Source organism: Zingiber officinale, chromosome 1B (assembly GCF_018446385.1).
Source record: "Zingiber officinale cultivar Zhangliang chromosome 1B, Zo_v1.1, whole genome shotgun sequence".
NCBI classification, from domain to species: Eukaryota; Viridiplantae; Streptophyta; class Magnoliopsida; order Zingiberales; family Zingiberaceae; genus Zingiber; species Zingiber officinale.
In genome coordinates, this window is record NC_055986.1 from 28543401 (window position 1) to 28558585 (window position 15185).

A 15185-nucleotide genomic window follows, 5' to 3' on the forward strand; every position below is an offset into this window, starting at 1 on the left:
CAAATGGGTGGGCTCCCACAGTCGCCTCTAAGTTCAGACAACCTAGTTCTAGGTTCAGATAACCTAGATTCAGCAAAATAGTATTAGCTATTTCAGTATTTTACTTTTCAGTGGCACTGTACTGGATTAGATATCCATTGGGTTGAGCTCCTATAGTCGTCCCTAGGTTTAGCTAACCTAGTAAACCCTACTAGATTCGGAACTTGCAATCCCGGGTCTAGTTAGGGATGCGCGCACAGCAAGTACAGTTGTCAGGGCCCATCAGCAGCATGTTTAGTATTTTTACTTACTATATGTATATGGTTTTCAACCTTTCACAAATTAGTTCGTGAATTCAGTACAGTCCTAGCAGTAGCTTAGGTTTAGTATCAGCTTAGTTCTTCATTGATACCATGTGATTGATATCATGTTCAATTTTAGATATGCCTTGATTGTATGCCTATATGTCATGCCATGTTTAGTTTATTCAGTATACTTAGCATATCCTTTCAAACAGCATGATTTAAAATCATATTTGCATCGTATGCATGTTTTAGTGAGGTAGATGGTTTCTTACTAAGCTTTTAGCTTACAGATACTATTTTCCTTATACTGCAGATACAGGTAAAAGGAAAATAGACTAGCAGTGGAGGCTGGAGGTCAATGCAGGGGAAGATGTGTGTGGATGGAACCTGGAAGAAGATCTTAGGGAACTTAACAAGTTTTATCTAAATACTAGAACTGTTTAGAGATTTAGCATTTTGCAATTTAGTTTGTTCATCGTTATGAATTAGTTAATCATGTCCTTATTATGTTTAGAACACTTCTTTCATGATGTTAGAATGTCGGTAGATAGTGTTACAATGTTTTCCAGTTGTTGTAGAGTTTGTAGGAGTGATTGAGGTACGAAATAGTGCTGAAATCAGAGTTTCAGTGCGAAATCAGAAACTCTGATCGATCCATGGATCGATCGGGGGTCCCCAATCGATCCCCGGATCGATTGAGGGCCGATTCCGCGAACAGAAGGCTTCTGGATCGATCAGCTGATCGATCCAGTCACACGCTGTCGCGAACAGAAGGCCTCTGGATCGATCGGTCGATCGATCCAAGCTATTCCTAGCGAACAGAAAGGTTTTTGATCGATCATTGGATCGATTGACTAGGTTGGATCGATCAGCCGATCGATCCAAATGAAGTCCCGTGCACAGAAGCACGCGGGATCGATCACTGGATCGATTAGTGAGCCTGGATCGATCAGTCGATCGATCCAGATTATCACCCGAGCACAGTAGCAGTCGGGATCGATCCATGGATCGATCCAACATAGAGCAATCGACCCAGCTTAGTCTGGATCGATTGGGAAGTTCAGTTTGACTAAGAAACTTAGCAGATCAGCTTCTAGTCCATAGGGGATGTAGGATACGCCTTGTATCCCTTAGATTACATTCATCAGTACATGTAGAACCAAGAATGGTTATCAGTTAGCAACTAAAATTTAAATTAGATCAGAATTTCCGCACAGTTAGCACAGCATAACTGTAGCGATCGGCCTTACAGCTTAGCTAGTAGAAGGCGGGTCGTTACACGACCGGCACCTTGTAGCCTATGGTGACACTGAACCACTGGTCAAAGTCGGTCTTCAAGTAGACCTTCATTCGCTTCTTCCAGTAAGGAAAGTCATACCCGTTGAATAGAGGGGGACGGACTGTGCTAAAACCTTCGATTTGAGACATTTTTTACCTTGCACAGACACAAAGAAAACACGGAATCCCAAGACTTGGTCTTGGATTAGTAGTGTGGTATTTAAACAAACAACATCTAAAAATGGATTAGTGTTGCACCAGTTCAGCTTAATTGCTACAAAAAAAAATTCAAAAAGGTAATAATACCAGTTTGGATTATAGCGTAAAACTAAAAACTGAAAAAAAAAAAATTAAAGAAAAATCTCACCCCCCTTGTCTGATTGGTGGTTGCACCAAGTCAAAACAGTACCTACTCTGATATCACTTGTTGGAGCGTGAAAGTCGGGGGTGAATATCGATCAAAAGATGAGTACGCAGTGGAAAAACGAAATCACAATGCTAACAAGAACCGTTTTATTTGGTTCGGAGCCTTTGTCGACTCTTACTCTAAGGCTCGCACTCGTCGAGTGCTTTCGTTGGGCAATCCACTAGCAATTCGAAAAAGTTATTACAAAATGAAAGCATAGGAATGCTAAAAAATGAAGTACTGACAACAATTAAGGAAAAGAAGAAACAACGCGTTGTCAGAGAAGCTTCACAGCGTCGCAGGAGCACAACACGACAGAGCAAGTGTTGGATGGCGTTGTAGTGAGTTGTTCTTTGCTCCAGGGCTCACCCTCCTTATATAGGAGGCTCTGGTCGCGTGGATCCCTTCCAGGCGCCCGGACCCCATTTTCCAGCAGCTTCAACTCCCAGCAAGAATATGTTAGTCTCAAGCATAATACAAATTATATTACCCTACAAAATAAAGTGTTAGCATAATTATAATAATAAAACAGAGTATTAATTAGATTTCATCCCATCGAGACTGGAATCTAGTCAAGATCTCAACTTAGAGTTCCGAAATTGTTCTAAGTTGGATCGGCGCCTAAGTTCCCTTCCCGGGAACACGTCCTCACAGTCACTCCCCTCCAGTGACTTACCTTAACTTACCTGCCAGACGTCCGATTGTCCCTTCGACCCGTCTGGACTTCGTGCTAGCTATCTAGTTGGCTTGTCGACCTAGCTGGGCTTCGTGCCAAACATCCGGTCAGCCCGTCGACCTATCTAGACTTCGTGTCAGCTATCCGGTCGACCCGTCGACCTAACTGGACTTCTCCTGCACACTTGGTCAAAGAGTTAGATCACAATGAAACTAACTTAACCTACTTTATCATTCATCAAAATCTGAGTTAGACCGTTAGTGCTAATCGCACCAACATGAGATACTCGAAAAAATAAGGTGGAGCAAGAAGCAAAGGGAAGAACATTTAGCGAATTCAAACGCAATACATCATCTACTAAATGTCCTTCCCCAACAAGAAGTAACAAAGGTTGGAAACTACTCAAGCGCTAGAGAATTATGGGAAAAGCTAGTGGAGCTTCATGAAGGGACATCGGAAGTGAAATTAGCAAGAAGAGACCTCATTCGAACTCAACTCACCAATATCAAGCTTGAAAAAGGAGAAAGGGTATCTTCACTTCATGCTAAAATTAAAGAAATTTTAAGTGGGCTAACAAGTGTAGGTGAGAAACTCTCCAACCGAGACATTATGATGAAAGCTATCAATGCTTTCCCAAGAACCTTGACATGGAGCTCAATTGTAGACTCATTCTATATTTCAAAGGATCTAGAGAAATCGTCTCTAGATGAATTCTTCTAAACAATGGAGCTCCATGAGACTTATATTGAAGGATTAGATGGAGAAGCCAATAGATCAAGAGGAGTAGCCCTTGTGGCAAACAAGGGAAAGGGGAAGAAGAAGAAATTTTCATCATCCGATTCTGAGGAGTCAAGTGCCTCAATGGATAGCGATCAAGAGGCATATATGGTAAGGAAGATGAGAAAATCATTTAAAACTTTTTCTACTAACAAATCTCATGCTAGAAAAAATTGAAGATGCAAGAGTATAACAAGGAAAGTCATTTGTTACAATTGATAAGGAGAAGGACATATAAGAGATGAATGCCCTCTCTTGAAGAAGAAAGAAGGAAGAGAAGAAGAAGTCAAAAGAAAAAGGGAAGAAGGTCAAAAACCTAAAAGCAATATGGGATGATCCATCTTCATCGGAGGAAGAAGAACACCATGTTTCCCATTTTGTTGTAATGGGAATTGATGATGTAGCCTCCACCTCATCCAAAAATGAAGAAGGAAAGAGCTCAAGTGAAGATGAAGAAGGGAGCTCAAGTGAAGGGGGAGGTCAAACTTCGGATTCGGACTTCTCGGTAGTGAGACACATAATATTCCTCCCCATGTTTTAATTAAAATTATTAAAAGTACAAATGATGATTTGTTTAAGGCTAAAAGTGAAAATAAGTCTTTGAAACATGATATTTGCATGCTTAAGGAAAAATTAGAATTCATGACTACTAAGGATAATGATATACATGTTTCTTCTACAAATTCAAATGATTCATGCTTAGAAGAAGAAAATAACGCTTTAAGGGAAAAGGTAGAACACCTCACCAAAACCCTTAGAAAATTTAAAATTGGCTCAAATACCCTAAACATGATTATTGGGAGCCCAAGGGCAAGTTTCAACAAAAAGGGTTTAGGGTATAAGGAATCCAATAATGAAAAAGTCTATCATTGTCTAATTGCTAGGAGGCAACCCAAGACAAAGACAATAGATAGAAAATGGATTCCCAAGGAGTATTTGGTAAACCCAATTAAGAAGAATCTTTATTAGGTACCAAAATCAATCCTCAAGGGTTAGAGGATTTTGGGTCAAGTCAGCCATGGAAGTCATAATTCCATTTTTTATATATGGTTGACTTGAGACCAAAAAGGGGAGCACTTAGTCTTGATAGAAAGTCATGATAAAAAGGGCTAAGTAGATATTACCTTTATTTCATCTCACAATTACTTGCATTATTTTCTAAACATAGATGTGAGGTGATAGGATGATACAAATAATTCACTTATGTTTATGGCATTTTGATGAGTTATGAAATGTATCAATTTTTAGTGATCATAGACCAACTATGGGGAAAATAAATATTTAATTAATAGACATCTTTCTCATAGATCATAGTTGGATATTTTAAATGCTTTGAAAACATTTCTATGTTTTATTTATCGTGGTATAGCTATTTTGAAACATATGCTTGCAAAACTAGGTTTCAAATTGATACACAATTTCATGTTTTCAAAGTTTTTGATTTTGGGTCAAAATTTTAAAAATACATTGACTTTTCATGAAAATATATTTTCCCTAGTTAGAGGACCTTAAAATAAATATGTTTTCAAAATTTCATAATTTTTCAAATTTTCTAGAATTTTTTATGCATTTCTGAAGTTGACTTCAGAATGTTGAAATTTAGATTAGTAAGTGTCAGTCGGCTACAACAGTTTGCAGTCAACTGGTACATGTTTTCCAGCATTTTCAGAAGCTAGTTGTGGTTCATTTAGTCTACATTTGATGTAATGGTATGCATGATTGTTTGGTACAATCTTTTTTATGGTATCAAAGGGGGAGAAATGGGTAGGTTTAAGTTAGAAACCTACTTGTGTGCAAAACTTGAAAATTAAGGTTGAGAGCATATGTTAAGGGGAAGCTTGGGCTTTATGCTTCATGTTTACATATTGCTAGTAATTTTCAAAGTTATTATTTGTGTCTAACTTAAACATATTGCCACACATCAAAAAGGGGGAGATTGTTGGTGCAATCGACTTAGGTTTGATCGATACGATCATGGTTTTGATGTGTGTGTCAAAGAGTTTAAGTTAGGATTTCATATTGGTTTGATATGTGTGTTTGAGTCATGCAGGACTTGGTGAAACTGTTAGTTGCTACTCGGAAAATCTAATGATTTCACTGTATAAAAATTTTGTACAAAGGTCTGAACCTTTTTCCTAGCTACCATGTGTTCTTTTAAATTAAACTTGGATCGCCTGCGGAACTTAACACGTTTGATCCAAAGTTTAATTTATTTGTTCTTTTAGGTTTAGACTTGGATTCCTACGGAACTTAACACTTTCGATCCAAATCACCTAGGTTATTAATTCTATTAAATATTAATTTCCAAAATTGGCTTCCAGTACTGACGTGGCGAGGCACATAGCCTTCTTGGATATGGGAGCAACCACCATCGACTAGACAAAGCCTTTTAAGGAAAACTAATATTTAATTTCCTTAAATAACTTTAGGTCAACCGAAAAGAACAATCAAATCACAAGGAAAAGAAAAACAAAAGAACACAACATCGAAAATAAATTCGAAATACTAGAATCGCATGCCTCTTGTATTTGGTATTATTTCCAAAAATAACTAGTATGATGTGGAAAGGAAAAATACTAGTTATACCTTTTAGAAAGACCTCTTGATCTTCTACCGTATTCCTCTTCTAACCTCGGACGTTGTGTGGGCAACGATCTTCCGAGATGAGAACCACCTTTCCACCTTCCTTCTTTCTTCTAGATTTCGGCCACAATAAATTTCTTCAAGGATGAAGAATTTTGGCCACTACCAATGCTCCAAGGGATGCTAGAGACGAGGCTTGCTTTCTCTTCTTCTTCTCCTTCCTTGATCCGGCCAAAAACAAAAGCTCCACCAAGAAGATAGGTTTCGGCCAACAAGAGGAGAGGAGAGAAATAGGGCCAGCCACCAAAACCAAGGAAGAGAGGGAGGAAAAGAATAGAGGTTGTTCTTCCTTGAAGGCTCCTCTACCTCCTCTTTTATAATCCTTGGTCTTGGCAAATAAGGAAAATTTAATAAAAACTTCCTTAATTCCTTTACCATGAAAAAGAAAATTTTATTTAATTAAAAATAATTTTTCTTCTCATTATTATAATGGCCGGCCAAACCAAATTTCCAAGCAAATAAAAATTTTAAACACAAATTAAAACTTCCTTATTTGCTTCCGGAAATTTTATAAAAAATTTCTCCAATAATTTTTATCCCTTCATGATTGGTTAAAAGGAAATTTTATAAATTAAATCTTTCTTTAAACATGTGGATAATTTCCGGAAAGTTATCTCAAAAATTAAAATCTCCTTTCAATTTACAAATAAGGAAAGATATCAAATCTTTTCTTAATCTTTTGTAGAAACTAATAAAAGAGAATTATTAATTTTTAAACTTTCTTTTAAATCATGAACATGGTTAAAAGGAAAATTTTTACCAAAATTAAAATCAACCTTTTAATCTACAAATAAGGAAAGAGATTTAGCTCTTCTCTTAATCTTTTGTAGAATCTTATAAAAGGAAAGATTTAAATTTTTAAACTCTCTTTTAAATCATGTTATCCACATAAGAAAAATTTTAAAAATAAAAATCCTTTTATTTTAATTTGGGCCGGCCACACCAAGCTTGAACCCAAGCTAGGGCCGCCCACCTTGAAGCACCCATGAACCAAACTTTGGTCGGCCCTAGCTTGGTCTCCAAGCTAGCTTGGCCGGCCCCTATGGGATGGGTAAGAAGGTGGGTATAGGTGGGTATAGTACTCTATAATTAAGAGGCTACGATAGGGACCGAGAGGAGGAATTGGTTTTGGTCTCCCGATAAAATTAAGCATCCCGTGTTCGCCCCGAACACACAACTTAATTTTATCAATAATAATTCATTCCACTAGAGAACTATTATTGAACTACCGCACCAATCCCAAATTACATTTTGGGCTCCTTCTTATTATGAGTGTGTTAGTCTCCCTGTGTTTAAGATAACAAATGTCCACTAATTAAGTAAGTTACTGACAACTCACTTAATTAATATCTAGCTCCAAGAGTAGTACCACTCAACTTCATCGTCATGTCGGACTAAGTCCACCTGCAGGGTTTAACATGACAATCCTTATGAGCTCCTCTTGGGGACATTCTCAACCTAGATCACTAGGACACAGTTTCCTTCTATAATCAACAACACACACTATAAGTGATATCATTTCCCAACTTATCGGGCTTATTGCTTTATCGAACTAAATCTCACCCATTGATAAATTAAAGAAATAAATATCAAATATATGTGCTTGTTATTATATTAGGATTAAGAGCACACACTTCCATAATAACTGAGGTCTTTGTTCCTTTATAAAGTCAGTATAAAAGAAAGACCTCAAATGGTCCTACTCAATACACTCTAAGTGTACTAGTGCAATTATATAGTTAAGATAAACTAATACTTAATTACACTACGACCTTCCAATGGTTTGTTCCTTTCCATCTTGGTCGTGAGCTACTGTTTATAATTTATAAGGAACCGATAATATGATCTTCTGTGTGTGACATCACACACCATGTTATCTACAATATAAATTAATTGAACAATTACATTTATCATAAATATAGACATTTGACCAATGTGATTCTTATTACTAGATAAATGTTTATACCAAAAGCTAGGCTTTTAGTATACATCCTAACAGAAACACACATGAGGAGCTTGGTACAACTAAGCTTGGGAAGCTCATCCAAAGGCTTGGATCCTTGAGTCGGTGAAGGATTATGTGGAAACATCCAAGGGACCGCCGGACAAGGAGCAACGGAGTGGAGCCGAGGGAAGTCGACTTCAAGGAAACACGAAGAATGCATAAAGAGGAGTCACGGGCTTAGGTGCATCTGAAAGATGAAGGCCGAGGAAGAGGACTTCAAAGTGCGACTCCGGAGAGGATGAGTGTAAGTATGTAACCGGGACCAGTTGACTGCTGGAAGTGACAGTCGACTAGTCCAATAGACTGAGCAGTCGACTGGGAGAGAACAGAAGCATTCTGTTCACTCAGTCAGCAACGACCAGTTGACTGGTACTTTTACCAATCGACTGGTAAGTGACTGTTGGTAGAAACCCTGATTCTGCCAAGTAGTAGTTGGGTATGTCCAACGGTTGCACTAGTTGACTGATGGAAGTGTCAGTCGACTAATGCCGAGATGAGTTGATATGATGATCAACTCTCTCCTCTTATTTATAAGTAGTTTTGAAGCATGAAGGAGGTTACTCATGCTTGTTGAATAACCCCTAAGTCTTTGCCCAAAGCTTCCAAGTCTTCTCTTTCTCTCCAATCCTAAGTTTCATCTTGTAAAGAGGAAGAGACCTTTGTGAGAGGTTTGCTCCACTGAGAAGGAAAAAGCTCTAGACGAAGATTGTCGGGGATTGATACACTGAAGGATCAAGGGTTCGTCCACATCAAAGACACACCGTTGGGTAGGAGCAAACAATCTCCAAACCACGTAAAGGAATCATGTTAGCATTTGTGTTCTTACTTATTGCTTTCATTGTTTTAGTTTCATTTCCATTTGTGCAAACTAACCGTGTAGAGAAGAAAGGGAACTTGCGCACGGGGGGGTGACCTAGCTATCTAATCATCCCTTCTATCCAACCGTAAGATCCCCACAGCATGGGCCTAGAAGGTGGCACGCAGGCCAAAATATGATAGCGACACGCAAGCCAGGATAAGATAATGGCACATAGGCCAGAACATGACACAGGCTAGCATAAGACAATAGCGCGAAGACCGGAACATAATCTCGGCTCAAAGGTCGGAACATAATAACAACGCTAAAGCCGAAACACCATATCGGCTAGAAGGCCAAAAAACAATAACGAGGTGCACACTGCGGTGACTCGGAGGAGGTTGGATCGCATCAAAAGCGCATGCAAATGCAGATTGGGGGCTAGGTCAATGCCGAAAGCATGCGGCAGCGCAGATCAAAGGGCCAGAGTTTTACTTGGTTACAACCTAGGTGGTTGTTAATCCAAGACATTGAAAAAGCACTAGAAGATCACCTTCATTGAAGGCGGAGAAGTCTTTTACACATGTTGACAGCTCAAGAATTACTAGGAAAGTTAATACAAAAGTTGTTAATTATTTCCTAAGTCCAGGAGTCTTTTATAGCCGTTGGAAAACTCTATTCGCAACTTGAAGGCGCCTCCAATGTGCTCCAAGGCGCCTTCCATCAAATAAGTTTTATCCGCTGAGGATAAAACTCTATCCGCGGCTAACGGTTATTGGAAGGCGCCTTCGTACTGTTCATCGAAGACGCCTTTCAGCCATGGAATGCGCCTTCTATACGGCATATCAGCTCCTTTACTGATCTCTTCATATGGGTGATGTTTCGGCTAACCAGAGTTGAGCTCACCCGAACCCAACTCCAACCTTCTCCTCGAGCAGCCTTCCTCCCTGGCTTCTCATCCCTCGGACCGTCGCGCGTGTCCTTCTCATCTGCCGATGTACTATTCCATAGCATCTCGTCCATTGGATACACCGAGCCCATCGACTCCCTTCCTGTGTCATCCTTCTAACTAGCTGTGTTTTCCGCTCGACTTTTTATATTCCTAAGCTCCTGCACACTTAGACACAAGAATCAAACACAACAAAATCTAACTGAACTTAGTTGACCACATTAAAACTATCTCAGGGTACTAATAATTTTCTCCTTTTTGATGTGTATCAATCCAAGTTCAAGTTAAGGTTTAAAATGCAATAATATAGTAAAGAAATAAATTAAACAAGCTAATTGCAAAAATAAATACAAGGATAAAAATTATGGCAATTAAACGAGTTAATAAAAATTGTAAACTTCGTAAAAACAAAAGAATGTCCTTACTCCCCTTACCTTGTACATATTTCTCCCCATTTAATCATATCACAAAAGGAAAATAACATAAATAGGTAGAAATTTTTTATATAAATTTCTAAGGGTACATTACAAGAATTTTCAATAAGCTGATATATTTTCAGAAAATTCTAGGGATACATAACAAGAAATCTTAGTTTAATGATAAAAAAAAGTTTTCAAATTTCTATTTATTTTGAATTTTAAATTTTAAATTTTTTTAACTGATAATATTATATTTTATCAAAAAAATAATATTTTTAAATTTTAAGTTTGTAAAATATTTTAAATTTTAAAGTATTCTTTTTTAAAAAAAATTACTCAATAGTAAAAAAAAAAATTGAAAAATTTCTATTTGTAGATTAAATCATCAAATAGTATATAAAAAAATTAACTCAGAAAATAAACAGAAAAAATATTTTTTAATTGAGATAATTTTAAAAATAAATTTTAATCTAAAAAAGACTTTGGAATTCAATATAGTTTCTTACCTACTAGATTTATTAAAAATTTTGGAGGTATATAACTTCTAGGGATTTTCCTGATCTATCCCTAGTGATTTCTAATATACCAGTTGATTCTACTATAATTTATAAATTTTAATTTTTGATAACTATTTAACTTCAAACATGTATAGTCATTTTCTAGTTTTCTATTTGTGTTTTCAATTTATCATTTTCTATTATTAAATTATCATACATTATTATGGGGCATGAATTAGCTAAGGTTAATTTTATCTTAGTATTTTCTCTTTCTAGTTTTACTAAATTCTTGGAGAGTACCTTAATAAATTGAAATAACTTTTCAGGAGGCAATGCACGTATTTTACCTCGTGTTCTGATAATCCCCCTTCATCGTAGCCCGCTTCTGAAGATCCTCCCCCTTCATCAATGCTCATCTTTGAACTGCTTTCATCTTCTTCTTAGTGGCTGACCAGCAGGGCTAGTCCCGCGTAGGCCTTGATCTCAGACTCAGAGGATAAAGATTCATCCCATGTTGCCTTTAAATTCTTGAGTTTCGATCTTGTTAGTCTTTTGCCCTTGTCTTTCTCCTTTTTTAGTTTGGGATAGTCGTCCTTGATGTGACCTTCTTATTGGCAATTGTAGCATCAAATTTTCCTTTTGCTCCGAAAGTCCTTTTTCGTATACGACTTGAATTTATTAGATTTAATAAATCTATTAAATTTTCTTACCAGTAATGCCACTTCATCTACGTCGATGGATGCTTCGGAGTCTGAATCTGGTCCGCCCTTCTAGGCTTGCAGTGCTAGGTTCTGACTTGGTTCCTTTCTTTGTCCTACACACCGAGACTCATGTAATTCAAAAGTGGAAAAAAGATTTTCTAATGTACTTACCTTGAGATCTTTGGAAATATAATAGAAGTCTACTATAGATGTCCATTTAGGTATTCTTGGGAATGTATTTAAGGCATACCTTAACTAATCTCGATTTGTTACTTGTTCTCCAAGATTCGTAAGTCCGATTATTAACTCCTTTAGCTTAGCGTGCAGTTGTGCTACTGACTCTCCTTCTTGTTGGTCCCTTTGGAGGCCGGCAAGAGGGGAGGGGTGAATTGCCCTACAAAATAAAACAAAAAAAACCCTTCTCGGATATTCAACTAATTTAAAAGAACTTGTAATTAAAAAAGGCAGAGACTAATTAAAACAGAAAATAGACACAGAGGAATTACTTGGTTTGCAATCAGAGGATTGCTAATCCAAGGCAAAGAAAACGCACTAATTGATTCTCCTCTAGGCGGAGTAGCCTCTTACAGCGTTTGAAAGCACAGAAAGAAATAACACAAATGAAAGCACTGGATTACAAGTAGTTGTTCTGAATTGATGATTGCTTCTGGACCAAGGCTATATTTATAGCCTTGGTCGGGGCGCCTGGAAGGGTTCCGGGCGCCCTGGGAGGATAAAACTTTATCCCCCAACGTTCAAATCGAGTTTGACTCGATCTTGTCAAAAACCTCATTCCAAGCGCCCCGGATGGTTCCGGGCGCCCCGGACCCCAAAAGTCAACTCTAGTTGACTTTTTCCGTCTGGTCGCTCCGCTTCGGTTCAGCTCGTCTCAGTCCGGGTCTTCTATTCCGGCTCCACTAGCTTGGGTGATCTCGGCCATCCGGAATAGGGCTCACCCGAACCCATGTTCCGGCCTTCTCCTCGAGCAGCCTTCCTTCCCGGTTTCTCGTCCCTCGAGCGTTCTTCCGCGGACACCTCGTCCCTCGGACGACTCTCTCCCGTGCCGTCCTTCTCGCTAGCCGCGTCTTCCGCTCGACTTCCTGTGTTCCTAAGTTCCTGCACACTTAGACACAAGGGTTAAACAACGCAGGACCTAGCTTAACTTGTTTGATCACATCAAAACACCTCGGGGTTCCAACAATCTCCCCCTTTTTGATGTGAGCAACCCAAGTTAAGCTAGGGAAAAACAGATGCAATAAAAATAATTTATTTGCAATTAAGTCCAAAGATATTTCATAAAAAAGTTTATATACCTCCCCCTAGACTTAACATTCTTCTCCCCCTTTGATCACATTAAAAATAGGGGTTCTTTAAACAAGTCTAAGGTAAAAAAAAATTTTAAGTGAATTTTCATAAAACTTTCTAAGGCAATTAATATTAATTTCTAAGGCAATGTTTCAAAAGAGAATATTTAGTTAAAAAAAATTCTAAGTCAATATTCAGAATATCTTTTATCTAGTTTCATAAAAGATTTCTAAGGCAATTTTCAAAGGAAAATGTCTAAGACAATATTCATAGAAAAATTTCTAAGTTAATTAAAAAATATCTAAGTCAATAATTTTCAGAAATTTTCTAAGTCAATTAAAAAAATTTATTTTTTTTAAAAAAATTATTATTATTTTTTTTTAAAATTAATTTTAAATATTTTCTAACACAAATTGAATAACTCTTTTAAAGCATTAGGTAAATTAAATTAATGCCTTTTCAGTTAGTCAATTAAACTTTTCATTTCGATACTTGGCTTCCAGGTCGTGGCGAGGCACTAGGCCTTCTTGGTTATTGGAGCAACAACCACTTCCTTAGACAAAGCCTCATAATGAAATTAGTCGTTTAATTTCCTTGCTGAAAATGCTAAGTCTAATTTTAAATTAAACAGGTTTTTGGAACCCAGTAGAGGTTCCTACCTACAGGGTTAACCAAGTATTTCCTAGGTACATAGATTTTTGATATATTTCTAATTTGACTTTGATGAAATCTATAGTACCAATTTAAACCTCTATAATTTCTAAAAGTAGAAATATTTGAACTGTTATATTTTTTCAATCTTTCTATTTCTTCTTTTAGTTTTTCATTTTCAATTTTCAATTTATCAAAACCCTCTATAAGACATGATTTTGCTAATATTCTTTTTGTTTCCAAAATTTCATTTTTTAATTTGATATTTGATATTTTCATTTTCTAATTTATACATGGATTTAGTCATTGCCTTAATGCCAGAATAAAGTTGATCAGGGGGTAAGAGGCATACCTCACTTACCATATCAGATTTGAAGCCTGAATCTCCCCCTGCTTCGCTGCCTTCATCTGAGGTCGCTCCCCCTTCATCGATGCTAGGTTCTGATGAGCTTTGCCCTTCGTAACTTGCCATCAGCGCTATCCCAGCATATTCTTGAGGTTCTGATTCAGATGAAGAAGTGTCGTCCCAAGTTGCTTTTAGGTTGTGTTTCTTGGGTGTCTTCATTTTGACCTTCTTAAATTCTGGGCAGTCTTCCCTTAGGTGTCCCTCCTTCTGACACTGGTAGCACCGCACCTTTCTTCTATCTTTTTGATTCTTTTTATTATGCATTTTAAATTTATTAGATCTAAAAAACTTTTTAAAGTTTCTTACCATGTACGCTTCTTGATCGTCTTCGGAGTCTGACTCGGGTTCATCCTTATTGGTTGCGTTCAGCGCCATAGTCTGGGTTGTGTCCTTTGATATCTCTGCACATCTAGTTTCGTGTAATTCAAGGGTAGAAAACAACTCTTCTAAATTACTTACCTCTAGGTCTTTTGAAATGTAGTAGGCATCGACGATTGATGTCCATTCCGGAGTTCTTGGAAACGCATTGAGCGCGTAGCGTATAGTGTCCCGGTTTTTTACCGTTTCACCAAGATTTTCGAGACCAGTAACTAGTTCTTTTACCTTTGCATGTAGACCAGCTACTTTCTCACCTTTCTCCAGACGGATGTTCATTAATTTGTTACGGAGGATGTCCCTTTTAGCGAGCTTTGCTTCGGACGTGCCTTCGTGGAGTTCCAGGAACTTCTCCCAGAGTTCTTTAGCGGATAAATAGTTTCCGATGCGGTTGACCTCTTGAGGTGGTAATACGCTCAGCAGGTGATGTTCCGCACGGCTGTTTGCTACCGACTCATTCTGCTCCTTCTTTGTTCAATCGCTCTCTTCTTTTTCTTTTCCATCTTTATCTATTGGAGCTACAAAACCATATTTCATAATAAACCGAATTTCAAAATCTGTTTTTAGAAATACCTCCATACGTCGCTTCCAATCTGCGAAGTTCCCCTCGAATTTTGGTGGGACGATGCTTGGTCCGTCCATCTTGTTGCTTCGATCGGCGGTTAGTCCTCCTGAAGCGCGCCTTGCTCTGATACCACTTGTTGGTCCCTTTGGAGGCCGGCAAGAGGGGAGGGGTGAATTGCCCTACAAAATAAAACAAAAAAAACCCTTCTCGGATATTCAACTAATTTAAAAGAACTTGTAATTTAAAAAGGCAGAGACTAATTAAAACAGAAAATAGACACAGAGGAATTACTTGGTTTGCAATCAGAGGATTGCTAATCCAAAGCAAAGAAAGCGCACTAATTGATTCTCCTCTGGGCGGAGTAGCCTCTTACAGCGTTTGAAAGCACAGAAAGAAATAACACAAATGAAAGCACTGGATTACAAGTAGTTGTTCTGAATTGATGATTGCTT